The sequence below is a fragment of the Emys orbicularis genome, chromosome 13 (genome assembly GCF_028017835.1).
Source record: "Emys orbicularis isolate rEmyOrb1 chromosome 13, rEmyOrb1.hap1, whole genome shotgun sequence".
NCBI lineage: Eukaryota > Metazoa > Chordata > Testudines > Emydidae > Emys > Emys orbicularis.
The window spans coordinates 44198791-44212085 of NC_088695.1; positions in this window are offsets into that span (position 1 = coordinate 44198791).

Below are 13295 nucleotides of genomic sequence, written 5' to 3' on the forward strand. Positions count from 1 at the left end.
ATGCAGTGGTCATCTACTCACTCCTTTTTACACTTACTAAGTGAAAATTACGGCCAAATTAAAAAAAAAAAAATCTTAATGATGCCTTGCTGGTCTGGCTTATGAGAAGGCAGATTATTGGAATCAGACAATGCTCCAGCGCTCTAAAGTGCTCTCCGGGCTGGTACCTTGTACCATTCCATATTGTATCAGCTAGCTAGAATTGAATAGACAGGAAGAAACAAAACAAAACACAGATGGCAGGTATAATTTTAGGGTTCTGAGATTTGATAGCGTCCCTACAAACAACTGTGCAAAGGTCTCTTTCTTGATGGAGAGCTTTATGTGACTTACTGATCCAAAAGTCTTCCTGCAGTCACTAAAACCTATTAGCACTTGATCGTTGTCCCCTCGTCTTTCCACTATCATCCTTTGGCTGTCAGTTGGATTTGGGGACACAGGATCCTGTTTGTCCAGATATGCTTCAATTTCCATCTTCTTTGACACGCATCTGGGATACCCATTGGCAAAAGTGAGTCAAAATGGGATATGCGCCAACACGTTTAGGAATTCTCACCATTTTTCAACTTGCTGGCTTTCCTGTACCCAATATCAGCCCCATAATATGACCTCCTCAGTCTATCAGCATGTCTTATGTAGAATGGTCATAGCTAGCTCACCACCATCATTACATAACATAAGAACAGCCGTACTGGGTCAGACCAAAGGTCCATCTAGCCCAGTATCCTGTCTGCTGACAGTGGCCAATGCCAGGTGCCCCAGAGGGAGTGAACCTAACAGGTAATGATCAAGTGATCTCTCTCCTGCCGTCCATCTCCACCCTCTGACAAACAGAGTCTAGGGACACCATTCCTTACCCATCCTGGCTAATAGCCATTAATGGACTTAACCTCCATGAATTTATCCAGTTCTCTTTTAAACACTGGTATAGTCCTAGCCTTGCCTCTAAACAAATTCAGCAGACTTACTATTTCTCCATTTTATTTATTAATTATTCCTGAATGTCAGTGACCATTGCTAATGTACCTGGATGGTTCAATCATTAAAAATAATAATTTACAAAACCCAGGCAGGGGCATCATTTGGTGAGGTTCACAATTAATCAATGAGCTTTTAAATGATCAGATAGTCCACTGGAAACGGCAGCTTATGGAAATGAAGACAGTTTGCACAGCTAAATCTCATTCACACCTTTTTGCCTGATGCCTAGGCCCAAAAATGCAGGGAGCATGGGGTAATGGTTAAAGCATGGCCCTTGCACCCCGGGCAGCCTAGGTTCCATTTCCAATTCTAAATGACTTGCTGCATGACTTTGAGCCAAGTCACTTATCCTCCCAGTGTCTGTTTTCCTGTCTACAAAACGATTACTTATCATATCTGGAGGCTATGAGATCTAAAGCATATGATGGGTGAAGTTCACCCTGTGAAGAGGGTCCGCGCAGGTCTATGGACCAATTAAACCCCACTTTTGCCCTATTTTGTGCACTTAAGTAGAAGATAGGCATTGTGCTGGTCCTTTGCACAGGGGTGACATTTACCCTAATGTCTGTAAAAGACTTTGATGAAAGGTGCTAAGGAAGTACTAGTCATGATCCTAAAAGGCTTCTTGATGCTTTGCAGTAAACACACCCGTTCCAGCATAGGAAGGGTTAAGTTTTATGCTGCAACTGCAAAGCCCAATTTCTTTATTTCCTGTTAATGACATTATTGCCTACATAAAACCATTGGAACATGTTTCTTTCATTTGTTTAATTTCAAGTTCTGAGCACACAAGCTGGAAACTATGTTTAATAGTTAAACTCAAAACATTTGGATTTCCTTTCCTCTCTGTGATTTTCAGTAAGACTTAGTTTAATTTTTAAGTAACCATTTTTTACACAGCTATAGAAGCCAGCCGGCAAACAAAAGGGATTATAGTGCAGCATCAAATCACATCAGTTAAGGCTAGTAACACATCATATATTTCGCTTCCTCCATAATCTTGCCAAGATCTCATCAGACCCTACTTGTTACCAAACAGAACAAATTCACCCTTCCATAAGGCAGGGTGTCCAGCCCTTTCAAAAGGAAAGCCAGGCCTCAGCTTGCACTATAGACATAAGAACACTTTCCCTTAACATGCATGGAAAATATGTTCCTGTTTCCATGAACAAACAGGATGGAATGTTACCTTAGTCCTTTCCTGCCTCTCATTGGCAATGGCATTCCCTTTACCTTCTGATCTTTAGACTTGCCATTGCTCTCCTACTGTAACTCGCTTGCCAAATTCACACTGTTTCATGAAGTGCTCCATTAAGTCAGGATAAAATGGGAACGCAGATCATTTAATGGTAGCAGAAAATCCCATGTCCTCTTGTTAGAACAGGGTGTGTGGATCTAAATGCCTTTGAATATCAAGGGAAAACCTCAGATTGGAAACTGTGCTCATGTCTTTGTTTCAGGTCAGATCCAGACAGCTAGGGATCTACTTTCTGGTTCTGAATACATCGGAAACCTTACAAAGACAGATGATTTTAGCCCTCATAATATGATGGAAATTTCACAACCGCTGATTACGTGAGATTTCCTCCACTCAAGCTGCCCGGCCTAATGGTCTAGTTGCCAATTGGGGCTGCAATCTCTCCAAAACAACTTGTGAGGTTTTGGTGGGCATTGAACCCAAACCAATAACCCAGCTTAAAACTATTCTGGATCCAGACTCAAAGAGACAGTCTCCTTTGCACATCTGCACCCAAAGAGCCAAATTTATGCCTGATGGAAATACACTGGAGTCAGTGTAGCTACTCCAGGAATTAATGTGGCCAGGAATATCTGTAGTCTCCAAAGGGTTAACTCGTAGTGCCTGCCAAGTAGGCAAGCCTCAGTTATTTATCTTGTTGAACAGCATTACTTGATACTACTCTGCCATTGCAGCCATATGGCCTGATCCACAGCCCATTGAAGTCAATGGGAATCTTTTCACTGGCTTCAAAGGCCTTTGGATCATGTCTGGTGAGGAACAAATTCTGCTCTTGGATGTGCATGTGGAGCACACTGCTTCAATGGAACCCAAGTGGATACACTCAAGGGCAAAATTTGCCCCCAAGATGGAGAGTTCAGTCACTGGTTGTTACTTTGTGAACAGAAAGTATGTAGCATAGCTAGCTAGCTAGTATTAGCATAGAGCCCAATTCTGCACCCCTTCCTCCAATGGAGTAGCACTTCCCTATGCAAATAGTCCTACTGAAACCAAAACTTGAGTGGTGTTTGGCATAAGGGTTGCAGAATTCATCTCATAGTGGTTACTTGTAAAATAAGAAGTTAGTTAATAGGGTTAAGTGGTCAATAGCTAGTCTGTGTCAGGGGGAAGAGTACATGAATGAATGAATTATGGAAACTTGGTTACAAATGTCTTAGTCCCCCACTCTGTCCCCAAACCTCATTTCCAATCAATATTCCACACAGGTGAAGGAAACAGTTCAAAAATGTTAATAGATAGCAAAGTGCTTGTGTGCTTTATCAGCTGCTATAGAATGTTTAATGATGATATGGTGCCCCTTTTAAGTCTAAAAAATGTGGCCAAGAGTGAGCAGATTGCAGGGAGTGTTTTCAACAAAACATCAAGGAACATGTCTGTGTTGAGGGATGGAAGCGTTAAAAGGATTATAGTAAGAGAAAAAATTATCAGACCTATCTGGTAGGACTCAGTAACAAAAGTATATTCGCTTAAGGAACAAACTTCAAATCCCATAAATCTAGTTGTGTTTCCTTCTCTTATATTTGAGTCTCTTTCATAATCCTCTTTCCTCTGTTGTAAATATGTATCTGCATGTATATTACTCTGCACTTGTAAACTGACTGCTTGAGAGAGAGAGAGAGAGAGTATACAGATAATCAGGTTTGCACTTATTAAACTAATGATGTGAAACTAACTTACCAAAAAAAAAAAAAAAAAAAAAAGGAAGGAAGGAATAACTTCAAAGGTATTAGCTCACATGTGGGATGCAAACCTCATGTCTTCTATATACAGGGCCTTCCTCTTATTTTGATCAAGTCTGTTCCCAACACTTCTGTTGAACTACTTGCAAGCCTTTGATCTCCTTATCAACATGACCACCAGTCAGACTACTGCAGCTTGCATAGCATATGACAGTACATATGACATCAGTCACAAAGTGTGAATAACACAGCTTTTGGGTTTAGATTTTACTGTCATGTTTCTTCCCTGGGCTGCTCTTTTTCCTTCAGTCTCATGCAGAAATGTACCATACTTTAATAATGATTCACACCTTGCACTTTTTCATCCAGAGATCCCGATACACGTCACAAAAGTGGGAAGAGTAAAGAGTTCTACCCTTTTTTCTCTCTCTCTCACTCTCTCTCTCTCTCTCTCTCTCTCTCTCTCTGCCAGGTGGGGACAACAAGGTACAGAGAAGCTTGGCACAATTGGGATTGTGCAGGAGGGTTTTGACCGGCCTCATGGTACCTAGGAAAGCCAGGAAGGATACTTGTCACCACTGGAGGTGAGGTGACTGGGGTTTGGAGAGCTGAGGGTGGACAGGATTTGAGACAGCCAGCAGCTAGAAGCGCACTCATCTTTCTCCTTCCAGCCTCAAACTTCCCATCCTAAACAGAGACATTAGCTCACTAGGCAGGCAGCTATATTTCTTCTTGACCTAACAGGGCAGACACTCCTCACAGCCATGCAAGCAGCTCTCGCTAAGTGCATCTCCCCTTCCTGCGTACCCCTCTGTCGCACACTCCTTCCAGATACATGCACAATTAAATGACCAAACGAGGGGGCATTTGCCTCTGCTCAGGCTTAGTTTCCCTCTTGTGCCACCCGCTGCCTGGTGTAATTGTGCATACCAGCTAGTAAGAGGCAGGAGAGTATGCTTAAAATTTTCCAATAGGTACTGTGGTAGCCAACATGCTCAATATTACACCATGGTAGCAGGTGACATGCTAGCAGCACTGGGGGCTCAGCAGAGGCAGCTGGGCCCTGTCTCAGTCCTTCAGTTGGTTAGAGCTAGAGGAGGCACCATAGAGAGAAAGGTCAAGGAAATGCAGTGGGGGAATCACACAGGGGACAGAGCAAGGACACCATACGCCAGCACCTGCCCTGGTGGCTTTTTGGTGGGGTGAGAGATGCTTTCATTTTGCTGCTCTTTCTGAGTCTGCAGCCCCATGTGGCTGCCTGTCTAACCCAGGCACTGGTTAGTTACAACACACAAACTGATTCCAGAGATTGTGATTTAATTAAATGGAGAATAAAATGACCTGGTGATTGATTGACGTGCCAGGCACTTTATATCTCTTATATGTTTTGATGAAGGACTGGAGTGTTGTGTTTACTGCTGAACTTGGAAGTCCAAGCTACTTCTCTCTTAACAAGATGAACTTTACAACTAACAGTGCTGCTATATTGTCCACAGCCTATGCCCTTCTGTGAAGGGGTTCACGTCCTGCAGGTGGTACCTCCTTGTGGCTGTTCTAGGATCAGCTCTCAGCCAGTCCGGTGCCCTCTTCTGTCAGTTAGTCAAGCTGTTAATCCCCCCCCCTCCCCTTTCACAACTCAGCCCTCCGGCCACATCACTATATAATCCTCCCCTTCCATGGTAATAAAGTCTTTCCAGTTCAGCTGTCCAGTTGGGATCTCCAACACTCCTATGCCACTTCCCCTACCTCATAGGGAAACCCAGGCCAACCCCCTACACTGGGTTCCCTTCCAGCCCAACAAGCAGCCAACGTTTGCATAGTCCTACCCCTGGCTGCTGTTTCCCTGGGCTTCTTCCTACCTAGTCCTCTCAGGCTTTCTTTCCCCACAGCTCCTCTGGGGTTGACCCTTCTTGCAGGGCTAGAACCCCAGGTCTTATACTCCCTTTCCCCCACTCCCAGAGAGCAACTGCAGACTCTTTCCCTGCAGCCCCTTTCTGCTGCGAACTTCCTGGCTTTATAATCTAGCCTACTCCTGCCCATCTGGGCTTCTTTTCAGTTAGGTCTGGCTGTCTTCTAAGTGCACCTAGCCACCTTAACCCCTTCAGCGGCTGGTGTGGAGCGAACTCCCCATCACACCTTCTGCAATAGGGATAACAGAAGGGATTTTCAGGGGAAGAAGAACACCTATATAGATAGACTCCAACTTTTCAATATTTTTCATTAGTAGAAAATATATAACACCAAATTCCATGGTGGGAATTTCAAATTGTGTGTCCACTTAATAGTAATTCTGCCAAGCCCGCATTTCTCCAGCTTACCTATCAGAATGTCATGTGGGACTGTGTCAAAAGCCTTGCTGAAGTCCCGGTATATTATGTCCACCTTCCTTGGTGATATGTCCCTACTTCCATTCCCTGTATGTTTCCCTTTTGGTTTTTAGATAGCTCAAATATGCTCCTTTGGGCAGTCACATTGGCCTCCTGTGCCTCTGCCTTGGAATGGCCTCATGTTGAGCCTCCAATATTATATCTTTTAGGAACTGTTAGCCCCCTTTAACTCATTTTCTGTTAGCTCAGAACACGCATTCACATGAATAGGTCAAGTTTTTCCAAGTCTTTCCCGGAACGATTGGGGTCCATTTTGAACAGAAGGTCCCCTTCGTTTGCTGGATCAGAAAGCAAGCCCTGAGACAATTTAAACTCAGGCTATTTATCCAAAAGTTTTCCTCTGGAGACTCCAGTTTGAACTAGTCTAGACAAGCTTCCCTAGGAGGTGGTACCTCTGTAGAGGTGTTACAACCTGAGTGAATTTGCCTAATCGCCCCTCCACTGTTCTTAATTCCTGGAGAAGCTGTGGTTTCCATCCCCCAGGGAATTACATACAATCACTGGCCCACAATGGTATGTAAACTTAATTCAATAAGGTTTAACTTAAATTCAGTAAGAGTTGTCCAAGATATTGCAGGAAGCTGCCATATCTCTCACACTGACTTCCTTTGTGAAGCACCTTGAGCTCTATGGATGAAAAGTGCTATATAAGAGCTAGGTATTATTATTTCTCAAGGCCTTAAGATGTGCTTGTGCAGTGGTGCTCTTCACATCATTATTCTTTCCAGGAAGCACAAGGTGCAAAACACTTAAAACTAATGTTGGCCGTAAAAGGCAATTGCTTAGGAAGCTGGTTATGTGTTTTCTTCTAAACAAAAATGAGCCAGATTCTCAGTCAGTGTAAATCAGAATAGTTCCACTGACAACAGTGGAATGACACCAGTTTACACCAGATAAAGATCTGGCCTAATAATTTGTCCTCTATTTCTTTTGTGAAAATCAGAGGTAGGGTCTAATTTAGCATCTTGCGAAACATCCACAAAACTGCTCCTCCCAGTGGTACCGGGAGGTGTCAAAACTGATCAAGTTGTCCTTGAGCAGGTGGACAGCTTCAGCTAGGTTTGAGCTGAGAAATGAAACAAGGCATTAGAAATTCTAGGAGACCAGAAGTGGCTTGATCAAATATGTCATCACAGACTGGGATAGTCCAAGGTGAAAACATTTTTTTAAAATGACCAAATTTAGCTCTCTTCATTTGATTATACCCATAAATAACTATGGTCAGGATAGCTGACCAGGGCTGCACTAGTGTAGTCTTTTGAGATTCAGCATTAGTGGCATTTGACCTACTTTTATGCGGGAAGGCAACTATCTGGAGACGTCTCTTTCAGAGTGAGACACCAGCGAAGTAACTGCCTTGTGGGCAGAGAAGACATTGATGGAGCAATATGCTTGAAAGTTAACTAGGGGAAGTTTGGAAGAATACACATTGGTCTAGAAAATGTTTGTGTTATAATGGGCCCTCTGACTGTTGTTTGGCCTCATTGCTAGCATTACACAGAACCACTGAAAGCCGAGATGAAGAAACCTGATTTGATCAACTACTCGAGTTCCTAAAGAAGCACAATATTTTTCCGTACAAATTTTCTTCCCCTCTGCTCCAAGGAGGCTTCTAGGAAAAATTCCCTTTTTTCCAATAAGCTGATTTCATGCTCTTTGCCCTAAATGTAAATGTCATGTCCATAATGTCAGAGGGGGTTGGCATGGTTGGCTGCCACTGCTTAAACAGACCATTTTGTCACTTTATGACACTTTCACTGTGGCGTTATATAAAACGCAGAATGTAAGGTGCCGTGAAGTGAATATAAATGGTTAATTTTGCTATCTGTTCAGTGTGGGAATTCAGATTCAACTGTAGGCTGGTGAATCACAGGAAAAATCAAAGATATCCAGTTTCCTTGGTAGCTGTAGTAGCTCCCTGAACATAGAAACTTCCTGTAGGCTATAAACAAGGATTTCCACAATGCCAGATACTGGTAATGATGAAGAAAACTCTGGAAGTTCTACTTGTACCCACCATTGTCTATTGATTTCATCAGTCTAGTCCCAAGTGGACCCTAGCAGTGTATGTACCACTCAGCATGTTTACACATCACAGATGATAACGAGAGAATATATTATTATAGGGTTACAAAGTTTTCATTGATGGGAGGAGGGATAGCTCAGTGGTTTGAGTATTGGCTTGCTTAAACCCAGGGTTGTGAGTTCAATCCTTGAGGGGGCCATCTGGGGCAAAAATCTGTCTGGGGATTGGTCCTCCTTTGAGCAGGGGGTTAGACTAGATGACCTCCTGAGGTTCCTTCCAACCCTGATATTCTATTACATGACTTGGGGATGTTCACATTACCCAACAGTGGCAAATCACACATGATTCATGCAGGATTGTCCCCAGGTTCCAATACAAGCTTTATAGCACCCATACACCACCATGTATTCTGTACACCATGTATTCTGGGTTATCCTTAACACCAGGCTACCTTCTTTACTATGAGTCCAACTGTCCAGGTGTTAGGGGGAGAGGGATGTGGTAACTAATACGTTTGCAAAACCTTTCGACGTTTCCCAAGTTACCTGGCCCATCTAGCCCAATTCCAGCTTGTGCTTGAGGTTGGAGGGGAACGGAGTCCCTAACTGGGCTTGCATAAAAGTGCACTTGTCTCTGCAAATGTGGGCCACGGTGACTGTTTTGAAGGACAATGATGGTCAAGTAGCCCCAAGGGATATAAAAGAAATGGTACCAAGTCTGCGTTAATGTATATTGGCCCCTGTGCTGTATCACCCTCCAGGTATCATTTCCAGGGCAAGGGCAGTATTATTACATGAGGGCTGTTTACCAAAATGACCACTATTTGTTTAAAATACACTTTGACAAAAATCACATTTTTGAGAAGCTAAACTATGAAAATGATGCCTGGAGATTTCTTTGAAAGGGGGTGCATGTCCTGTCTCACACATGTTTGTACCACTTTGACCCCACTAGAACAGAATTCTAGTATAGCACATGATGCTGTTTCAGCCAGTCAGACTAGAGTATATAGCCTGGATAATTAAATGGATGTTACCCATGTACGACCTTAGAGCTCCAGTTCTTCCCCTGTGAATGATTTAATCACAAGAGTTAGTAAATGGGAGAGAGAGCTTTTAATGTCCAAATTTCTGGTTCAAAGTCAGTCCAGGAGATAGGTATCCAGAAGCTACTTATTACCCTCGGATGGCTGTTTGGTGATCTCAGTCTAATCCCTAGTCAACAGGTGTTCCCATCAAAAATCTCACCACTGGCATGGACAATGAGACAAGAGTTGTAAGCTCTTCAGGGAAGGGGCCATCTTTTTATTATATGATTGTAGCGCCTGGCACAATGGGGCCTAGATCCGTGACTCAACACTAACCACAACAAATACTACTACTAATAATAATACCAGGTGCCTTGTAGAGAGAGTTCCTCCAGCTCAGAGTTGAAACACAACAGTGGGGCAGCCATAGGGAAGCTTGCTGTACCTCCCCTATGGATAGAGGAACTCCATCTTCCAGGGTGGAAAAACTGGACACTTTCACCAACAATAAATCCCCTTAAATTATATTTTGTTTTAAATTGAAATGGCACCAAAAACCTCCCATGGTGCTCAGGAGATGCATATATTAATATGTGACTGTGTTAGATACACGGTTTCTGTGCTGTCCAAGATTCAGCCAGCAAAGAGTTAATCAACAAATGCGCTCTTCAAGAGCCACCAGTCTCTTAGGGTACGTCTACACTACCCGCCGGATCGGCGGGTAGCGATTGATCTATCGGGAATCGATTTATCGCGTGTAGTGTAGACGCGATAAATCGATCCCCGATCGCTCTCCCGTCGACTGCTGAACTCCAGCTCGGTGAGGGGGAGCCGCGGCCGTCGATCCCGCGCCGTGGACGCGAAGTAAGTAATTTTAATTCGATCTAAGATACGTCGACTTCAGGTACGCTATTCTCGTAGCTGAAGTTGCGTATCTTAGATCGAACCCCCCCTCTCCGCCCAGTGTAGACCAGGCCTTAGTATCTTGGACCTATAGCTCAGGCCTAGGGCCACTGGAATACACGAGCTCTTCATTGATTTATTTGTAATCTTCCAAGAGGTGGTGGTCAGGGCTGGGAGTAAGCCATGCAAAGGTCTCAAAACCACAGGTCAAGGGAAATAGCTTGTTTAGCAATACAATTAGTTATGGATATTGCAAACCTAAAACATGTTTTTAAAGGGTATAAAAGAGAAGATGCAGTCCTTGTCTGGGAAGATTCTTACAGGGACACTCTCACTTGAATGAGCATAATTTAACTTACTATTGTCACAAGTATCATCTAATATTAAGTGAAAGAGACTAGAGAAAAAGTATATATTTCTTTTGTTTTTCCCCCCAGTTTGCTCTGTAGATTGACAACACTTGTTATAATTTTTTCAGTTTCCCCTGTATAATCAGTTAGGGCCTGGGCCTGTGAGCACATCAGCATATGGGTATCTTAGCTGAGTAGTCCACCTGTCTTCTACAGTATGACTCACATATGTAAGTGCTTGCAGGCCTGGGCCCTTCGTTGTTTGTGTGGGGTCTTTAACACAGCAGCTAGGTGTGAAACACATAGGGCCTGATTTTCAGATGATGAGCATCCACATTTCACTGCATAACCCTCTCACACTCCGATGGAAGGCAATGGGAGCGGTCAGGTGCCCAGCACTTCTGAAAACCAGGCCCTTAAGGAACAATCTGTTCCACCTTGCATGTGACACTCCTTCCCTTTCCCACACCTGAAGAAGAGCTTGGTGGAGCTCAGACGCTTTGCCAATAGAAGTTGGTTTTCACCTCACCCATCCTGCCTCTCTCAAGCCCTTAAGGAAACAGGTGTGATTGTAGAACACGATAGTTGACAGGGGAGCGTAGGGGCAGGTGCACTACTTCAAACTGCTTCCCTTTCTTTCTTTCTTTTTTTAAACTGATGAAATGGGCAGGGCCTCTTTGATGTTTAAACCCAGGGAACAGATAGCTTTGGATGGGAGATGATTTCACTGCATCACCCTCTCTCTCTCTCTCACACTCACACACATAAGGATGACCAGATAGCAAGTATGAAAAATCAGGACGGGGGTGGAGGGTAACAGGTACCTATATAAGAAAAAGCCCCCAAAATCGGGACATCTGGTCAACCTAATCTCACACACACACACAAACACCCCCCCCCCCCTTTCCACTGGGACTCCTGCAACAGGGCTGAAGAGAGGAACAGGATTCCCATCTATACTTCAACCTACCCAGCCCTTACGCTTTGGTTACAGTGGCTGGCCTTTGCGTTTCCCTGCCGATCACAAGGGATCGCCCATCATCCTCCCTCCCCCCAACCTGCCAGGCGCGCAGCTCATTCATGAAAGGGAACGCAAGCCCCGCCTCCTCCGCACGCCCGACTGCAAATGTATCAATCGCCGGCATGTGGCTCTCGCCCCGCTGACTGTCCAATCAGAGAAGCCAGGGGAGGGCGAGGGGCCAATGGGAAGTGTCCGAATGACACACACCAGCTGCATGATCGAACTAGAGCTGTCAAACCTCATGCTCTCTGGGAGAGATCACCCCCCCCCCCCAGGGCTTTTTCTTTGACACCCTCGGACCTGAAGAGCGGCACGAAGACAAAGTATCATGCAATGGCACGGCGGGGGAGGGGCTGTGTGTAACCATCCATTCCCAACTCAGAAATAAAAGCCCCCGCTCCACCACAACACGATTATTCCTCCCCACCCCCCCGAGGCACCACGTGCCGCTTATGGCACCCCAATTCCTCCAGGCCACTTACCAATTATTCCCCGCACAGAAAATGCCCGAGCTCCTCATGCTGATTATCCCCCCAAATACCCCAGTGCCACGTGTTGATTGTAGCCCCCAAAATATGCACCACGGACCCTGTCCCCCCTGCCTATAATGTTTTCTTGCCCCGTGCACTTGGTACTTCAGGTCAATAAATTAAACCCAAACATGCATTAGAGACAAGTAAGGGTCCCACCAACTTTCCCACCACGGCATTAAATGTGCATCTTTCCCCTGGCCCATAAAGTCTAGTGGTTTCACTTCAATGACACGCTTCGTTGGTTAGCTTTGATTTTACAGAAAGAAGCGGCCAGATCCTCAGGAGATATACACTGGCACACATCCAGGAGAGTCTCTGTTTACACCAGCTGGGGGTGTGGCTCTATTGACTTCAATGGAGCGACCAGCTGAGGATCTGGCCCCCTTGATTTCAAGGGAGCTATGCCAAGTAACATCCGTGGGGATCTGGCCCCATTGTCTTCAGTGGATATGCACTAGCGAGGATCCAGCCCAAGGCTGTTTTAAAGAAAGACCCCTCCAGGGACAAAGTACGTTTCTGTATTATCCGCCTTTTTTCCATAGTATTTCCCCCACTTACTCCCAAACCTAACCAAAAATGCACCAGTTACTGTTTACATCTGGCCAGTGGCGTTAAATGATGGTGAACACACGAGAAAGACTGCTCCAGAGTCTGGGTACTGGAGACAGGCTGATGGAAATTCTACATAATTGCTATTTGCATTGCCTCCACTATGTATACTTTGGGGAGGTGGGGGGAATGTGTGCAGAGCAGAGAGAGAGGCAAGTCTTGTAGTTAAAAGTTAGTCTGAAAGGCTAATAACAGGTTGCATGTAGCTTTTGCATTTCCAAGGGATTGTCATAAATTACATTCACAAAAAAGAAGCTGGTGTTTGAAAAGCATAGCCCATGTGCTGCTTGTAATTCACTTGCAGTGCCAGCCCTGCCCTGCAGTAGTCGCCATTCTAGACACTGACTTCTCACACAGGCATTTTCAAAAGAGTCCAGCGAGCTCAATTTTGGCACCTAAATCAAGTGGTCTGATTTTCAGCCTTTTCCCCTGAGAACAAATGAGTGCTGAACACTTTTCAAAATTCAGCCCTTGATGCATATAGTAACGTTCTGACCATAACATATTTTCCTTAGATTGTG